The sequence below is a fragment of the Melopsittacus undulatus genome, chromosome 5, assembly GCF_012275295.1.
Source record: "Melopsittacus undulatus isolate bMelUnd1 chromosome 5, bMelUnd1.mat.Z, whole genome shotgun sequence".
Classification (NCBI taxonomy): Eukaryota; Metazoa; Chordata; class Aves; order Psittaciformes; family Psittaculidae; genus Melopsittacus; species Melopsittacus undulatus.
The window spans coordinates 55,386,209-55,394,115 of NC_047531.1; positions in this window are offsets into that span (position 1 = coordinate 55,386,209).

Genomic DNA, 7,907 nt, shown 5'->3' on the forward strand with positions numbered 1-7,907 from the left:
AGACCCACCTGAGTTGCAGCCCTGCAGCCTCACTGATTGGCCCTCAGCTATTAAAGGGGCTCCTTAGGTTAGTTGTTCCTCCTGTGTGTGGCTGAGCATTGCCTGGGCTCCAGAACTGGGTACCTTGGCTGGGCCATGGTGGGAGCAGAGCTCCTCTTGCTGCTAGTGTTCCTTCTTGCTCCATGTGGTGAGTCCTGTGTGTCCGCTGTGGGAGATATGCCCTGATGTGGAGGCTGCAGTAGCAAGCACTGGTGTATGGCTCTTTGAATGTATGAAGCAAGCGAATGTAATCAGTCAGTTTTCACAGATCATACTAGGGTTTGGTGTGCATTCCATGGTGAGTGATTTTTGCGTTGCCATTAGTGTAGCTTTGCTGGGACTGGAAGCCTTTCTTACCCTCTCTGCACTGCTCACCACAGCTCTCTCCTTGACTGCTGCAGCAAGTCCCCCATGCAGGCTGTTCAGCTGCTGTGCGAAAGAAAGAACAGCTTGGTCCCTCTGATCTTGCTCACTGGTGACCCTGGGGCACTCAGGTCAGCGAAGTGTCTAGGAGGGCAATAAATGGCAGCATGTTCTCAAATCCTTCTTGCACATTCTCCTGCAGTGGCTAATGTATTTATAGCTCACTGTCTGGCCTGTTCCTGCATCCCTGTAAAAATATATTTCCTAGGGATGCTTTGAGGTAGGAGAGGGAAATAAGCATGGGGCAGGCTGCAAAGGGGGTGAAGCTTGCACAAGAATGGTGATCATTGGAGTGAATTGCTTCTTGTAATGAAGCTAGTGCTAAAAAGACCTGCCCAGCTGGGACAAAAGATGGCATAACCGGTTAACTGCCATCATTCCTGCTCTGCTTCAGTATGATGTTGGTCCTTCTGCTATTGCTAATGGTATTTTTCTCCCCACTTATGGGAATGGTGTTTTCTCTACCATTGACCTCCCTGATAAAGTCTATTTATTTTCTACTTCACTAGCAGAATTGCTGCTATAGCAATAATCACCAGTCTCTTGTTGGAAAATCTAGTCAGCAGCAAGGGCTGGGGAGAGCGTGGTCCAGGTCAGTGGCTTAGAAAATTGTGCTTGATTTTGTGACTGAGCTTTCTGCAGTAGTCAAATGCTTTGAGGCCAGAGAGTTCTGGGAATGTGATAAAATGCCATTAAAAAAAGGGAGAGAGAGAGAAGCTGGACTGAACAGGGCAGCAAGTAGTTCAGCCAAGAGTGCTGTGGGAGTTGTGCAGGGATCCCCACAGCCTTGTGGGGTGAGTATCTGTTGTTACTGCTGAGGTCTTGGGGTGGTGGGCTGTCTGCATGGAGGGGAAGATGGCACTCAGGTGAGGTGGTGTGGGAGATCGTCAGGCTTCCTAACACGTGTCAACCTGGTGGGAAGGTTAAGTAGGGAGCATTGCCTTCAAGCCTATGCAGAGGACACAGGCCTCAAGTTAGAGACAGCTGGAGGGGCATTGTTGTGACAGTCAGTACCATTTTGAATCCAGACTCAGTCTCTGGTGACCCCAGTGATTCCAGGCTCTTACCAGGGCAGACACAGTGTGGATACCTCCTAAACCATAAGCATTACATTGTTTATATTTGCACGGCTGGGAACTGAACTCATCCCAACCTTGGCCTGGGAGAGGAAGGGAACCATTCCTATTGGCACAAGGAACACATGGACAGGAGTGACTAACAGAGTGATTTTTAGCTGGTGCAGACAAAGGCCAGCTGAAAGGAGTCATGAAGAGCTACTGTCCTCAGCAAAGGAGCCAGGAGCCTGATGCTACCCCTCTCCAACCAGCACCTAGAAGGAGAAGCAGACCTCTGGTATGAGAAGTTGCAGTGGGTTCCTGTGCTTTGTGTCCCAACCTTCTGTGTCATCCCTGCTGTGATGATCATGTTCTGGAGCTGACACACAGGGGGCAGCACAAGTCTCGCAGGCTTGTCAGTGTGTCCCTGCTGAGTGAGGACTGGTGGGGATATCACCAGAAAACATGAATGAGATTGCCAGGAATTTATCTCAAACTGCATAGTGAAGCATCTGAAACTCAATCAGACCCAGCCATCCATCTTTTCCCGTGCTCATTGTCCACATTTCTAAGGCACAGTCAGTGCCAAAAGTGATATGAGAAAGTTCTGCCTCTTTGTGATATGTTTCAGACCGAAGCCAAGACTGACTGGTAGACCAGCTTAGTTCAGCCATAAGATCTTTCATGATGACTTTACTTGCAGAGGTTAAGCCCCCCAGGGTGTTTAAGGGATGGAAGCTTTGAAATAAACTCTCAATAAAGTCTGGTGGCATCATTATAGCTTGTTACACTTGTTACTTAATTTTGTAAATCCCAGTTGCATTTCATTAAGAATAATTAGGCTATTGGATGCAATCTAAATTTGCTGCTTTTATGACTGTGCATACACATCATGGAAGTACCTCACAGGAGACTTCAGCTTTGTGCTCATCAGCTTCTGAGCAATAAATGCTGTTCCTCTATATTTTCATTTGTCTCTGTATAATTGCCTTCAGCTTGGGGCTCAGGCTGGAGTCTGGATAACTGCAACACCTGGGATTTGTTCCACTGATTCCCTACCTGCCAGGAGAGCCTGAGTCGATATATTTGAACATGTGAGTCCATATCTAACTGCAAAACACTCTTGTTCTTGCCTCCTCTTTAGGCCTGGAATGTGGAGTTCATCCTGTCAACCTGAAGAACTTGGGTCATGTTCTGCAGCTGTGATTCTTCACTTTAATCATCAGTAGGAGGCAGGTGATTAAGGGCAGCCCTGACAGGTCTGTGTTGCAGTGTGCTGCATTCCTCCTGGGAAAGGTGGAGGAGAGGCAGGAGCCATCTCTACTTCATCCTCAAGTTAATGAATGCTGCTTTCTCAGGAGCAAAACCTGGACTAAAATTCCTTATTGTTCAGCTTCCCAGGCTGATTTTCCCTCACAAAGTGGGAGGCAATGAGCTGATGTAATGGTTAAGAGGAGATCTCTGGCTGGTGTGAGCTAATGTAGCTGCAGAGGTTTTTTGAGGACTTCCTTGGTTTATGGTGCAGAAAGAGGCTGTAGAGGTGGAAAGTGAGGATGCCTCTCTGGTCCCCGGTTGCAGAGGAGAGTTGTTTTGCCTAGTGTCTTTCTTTCACATAAGCAAGAGCAGTGAGCAATGATTGTGGGATGACAGTTTAGGAATAACTGAGCAGAGTACACCTCTGTTTGGAAAAGTACTACTTGTTTGCAAGTAGCATGAAATGCACAAAGGCACAGGAGGGGGTGATGTAGGGAGAGGGTAGGCTGCTGGGATCAGGGGGATGGATCTATGGACCTCTGGCTAGCATCAACATCTGGGAAGCTCTTGAACCAGTAAGAAACTGAGATGTCCGTTTGGTCCCCTCTGTTTTGAAACAAGGGGAACACAATCACAAAATGGAATATATAAACCTTTAGAATTAGTTTTAAGCAATGTTAAGTTCGATGACTTCGTAACAGTAGCAGTGAAAAATTACTGAGGTGCATAATACATAGAAAAAATAGAGTACAGGTAGAGCACATACTGGCACAAGATAAATCATTATAGTTGGTGTAGTCTTAAGAAAAACAGTCTAGAAAAACAGGACACAGGGATAAGGAGTATCTGGGAACAGCAGGTGTCCAGGATGGGCTACGGGTAAACTAACTGGTAAGTAGGAGGATAGGAGGGTTATTATGTCTCTGGTGCTAACAAACCAATTAAACTGGTACAAGCATCTACTGTGCATGCTTCAAAGGCTGCCAGAAGTGATGAAGATTGTTGGAAGAAGTAAACGACCCTCAGAGACCACCACCACAATTCTGTACACATGCAGGGAGCTTTCTGGAAAGTGATGTAATCCATACGTAGCCTCATGAATATGTATGTATGCCCAGGGACTATATCAGGATGGCTTGTGTAGCAATAGAGAGACACATGTTAGGAGGAGTTATCCCCCGTGTCTCCCGGCGCCGCAATAAAGAATACCTGCTTGTCAGCTTGAAAACTTTGTTGGCAAGTTTGTTCCTGGAGTTTTCTCCGAATCAGTTTTGGGATGCTCCAAGGTCTCATTTATCTCATGCACCCCTGAGGCTGAAAGTGTCTGCCAAGGTTCAGCCATGGCTTAGAATGACTCCCATGGGCTCCAGGTAGCTGGGTGTCCTTCACACTAATACTGTGAGGGTAAAATTGTTTTCCAGGCTGGACACATCTTTATTATCTCATACTGTGGGAGGAAACAGGAGTCACATCATCTCAAAATGTACCTGACCCTTTATTTGAAGATGTCCCTCAGCTGGGCCATTTCCATAGTGGCAGCCTGGTCTGAGAAAATGTGGTTACCACCGCTGCTCACTGCATGGTCAACCTGGAGCAGCAAGCCTTGCTCAGCACCCAGGATCTCTGTGAGGTGTGAGCAGTCCTGGGGCAGGGATCAGGATATGGAAGTCTCCATGCTACCATGGTTCTCCTAAACGTTTAAATCACTAAAGGGCTTTGTCCTTAAAAAATCCTGATCACTAAGCAAGCATCCAGAGAAGTGTTTCTGAGTCAGAAGAAGCACTGCTGCTTCCTGGTAAAAGAAGCTCTGGTAACTAACCTGTTAGCTCCTAGCAGTCACGTTGGTTTCTGTACTTTTAATGCAAGACCAGCTTCATGGGCTGTGCTAAAGACCTCTTAATGTGCAGGGACAATGATATAAGTGGCCCCTTTCCCAGCCCTTTTATAATCCATTATAATGTAATTGCCGACCAGTCAGCTTCACATCTGTTTCTCGCTCAATTTGAGCATCATTTTTGAGGACTAATGTTGAATAATGAGAAAGTTGCTATGGTATAAAAATTTCAATGCACAAGAGTAACCTTGATAATGAGGCACGTCCTTGTTTCTCTGTTCTGCGCAAAACTATCCTGTGCTTTTAATCTCCATGTTATGCTGCCAATGCTGTTCTGATGTTTCCATTACTGCAGCATTTGCATTGCCAGGCAATCCTGGTATCAGACGTTGCTGGTAAGTATGGGAACTTTCCAGTTCCAGGAAACTGCCTCTGGGATTAAAGTTGAGCTGTGCCATTAGTAAATCTGTTACTTTTCTAGGTGATTAGAAAATGAAAGGAAGGGTTTCCCTGAATGGGGAGGGAAAAAAGAGAAATCTTGGTAGAAAGCATTGAAGCAAAGGCTCAGGTTGAACTCCTCCATACCTTGATTCAAAACGTGTGGGGCTGTACTTCAGGCCATGCAACCATAATAAAGTGTGTACTATCCTCCTCAAGCCAAACTGCCCAGGCTTGCCACCTCCAGAGGCTGCATGGGTGAAATAGCATGGTGGTCATTCACAGCAGTCAGACTTTCTTGCAGTCCCATGGGGGTTAGAGAAGAGATTGAGGACAGGGGTTTAAAAAAAAACCTACTAGAAATCAGTAGCGAATGGTCTTCAAAGCTCTCGTCTGAGCACTGGACTCTCAAGTAAACATAGTCTGGAGACAAAAGGCAGTCACTTCAGGTCTGGGTTTTGTTCTATTTCAATAATAGTTCAGGCAGACCTTTAATCAGCCCTCAGCACTGCTGTGATGTACCCTGTGTTGTAGGAGCTGGTAACACAGAACACTGACAGCTGAAGCTCAGGTGAGTTGTGTGGCTCCTGTAGGCATTTCTTGCAGTGCTTGTTACCAGCTGGACCAATGAACCCAACTCAAGTCTCCTACTGAGTGCAGAACTGTCCCACCTTCTGCCCCAGAGCTGGTAGCAAAAGAGTAAACTCCCTTGCTAAAGATGGGATATAACACCCATCTATTAGGTAACTCTTCTCTGATAGTGTAGCTATCTACTTAACTGCTAAAAGAAATAGTGAATGGTATTTTGACTCTGTTGGAGCTGATTGTTCTACGTTTAACAGTGACATTATAGTATTTATAAAATATACAGAAAAACCATAATGGCCGTACTTGTCTAGTGTCATAAAGCTCCTGGATGTAGGCCTCTGCTCCTCTCATAAATTCACTGATAAAATTAGAAAGGAGGATTTATGGGGCCAAAACGACTTGGCAATCAGTTCCCACTGCTTTTAAAGTTTCTAATGTGCCTTTTAGGATCCCAAGCTACAGGAAACAAGGGCTGAACTTCATGTTTCAAGGCCAAAAAGCACAAGGGCTCTGTGAGACCTAAGGCAAAAGATAAGCTTTTTCCCTGTACTGAGCTGGCTCCAGTGAAATCTGCTGGCACCTCCCCAGGCCTCCTGGTAACTCTGTGCTGCCCAGATGTGAACAGTGGCTTAATGGATAGCAGATGAAACAAGAAACCTATGTATCCATGGCAGGGGGATAGAACTGGATGATCTTAAGGTCCCTTCCAACCCTAATCACTCTATGATTCTATCCATTCAAAAATAAGCCCAGGTTTTCTATCTGGAGGTCACGGATCCTCTGCATTGCTGCCAGTTTAAAATCAGCCCAGCTGAAAGTCTTGTTACTGAAGGCCAGCCCCAGTTCCCAGGCCAGAAGCACTTTGCAGGGTTGCAGACTCACTGTCAGAGTCTGCTCTGTGGCCCCAAGCCCGTCCTTCATCACCCCAACACTGTTTGTTTTTCCCACCAGGAATCTTGAGCCTGATGGTGACAGTGGGGGAATGCCACGTCCAGCAGGCAGAGAAGCAGGAACAGAGCATTCCTGCCTTGTATGTCATCATCCATCCCATGCTAATTGGCTGCAAGTACATAGATTGTTATGTGGCTCTGCTGCATCTGCAACACCCAGCCTGCTATAATAAGTGGAAGCCCAAGGGGATGAGCTACCATTACAAGAGGTTGCTTTATGCAAGCAAAGTCCTCATCTGATCCACTGATCCAGAAAAAACACCCTTCTTCCTTCCCTTCTCATGTTCTCTGTACTGGAGAAATGTCCCCTCAGTTATGCCTTTGTTTCTTATCTAAGTAGCACAATTGTGTTAATTTTTGTCCTAGGCTTTGATTTATTGTCCCAAAAATTTATCACTTGGTCAGGGTCTGTGCTCTTGTCTATGTCATGTCCTTGTGTTCCCCTAGTACAAGCTGTACCAGAGCAATTTCCTTCAGCCCTGCTGTGCCAATGCTAACTCTCAGCTAGCTGTTGGAAAGCCATCAGCTTTCTCCTGGCCATCACCCTGCAAAGGTCCTGCCCACTGAGAAGCAGGCTGGATTAAAAGCTGCTCACTCCAGTGTTCTGCTTCTGGCAAAGGCAAAGCCTCTGAGGTAATTTTGGGTTGTCACTGTTGAGGAACTGGTACAAGTCTCTAACTTCCTAGGCTTTTCAGCAGCAATTTCTGGAGTTGTATAGACCTACAATGGGTTACAGCCAACTGGCCATGACTGCCTGTGACCATCAGATGGCAGATCAGCAAACATAAAATAACCTTCTGTCACTGTCATGTCCTAACTCACCGGCTTGGATTACAGTTTGCCCATAATGGCAGGAATAAGGGAAATTACACCCAATAAATGTTCACTTCAGGGCTCAGACATCCTGACATGCAGCATGAGGAGGGCTGTCAGTTTCTTTACAGAGCAGGATGTGCAGATGTGCTGTACTTTGCAGCTAAACAATTACATCTCTTGGCATGAACTGGCCATGCCAGCATCTGAGCAGTATGGACAACCCCTAAAGAAACTGCAGAGCTCCCTGCTTAGTTCCTTAAAGGTCTGGCACCACCAATGCCCTGTCGAGGCACAGAGGAGAGCTGTGATCCATTTTTCTCCCAGTATCAAGGAAAACAAACCAGTATGAGTCTGGATTGAGCTGAGATCTTTTGAGTTTTTCATGTCCTGCATAACTTCTCTGATCTGACCAGCTCTGGACTCTAGTGAGAATTATGTAAAGAGTTTCTCACAAGCATCAGCCTTTCCCACACTATATGAGACTGATACAGAGGCAGCTCTGTCTCCTCA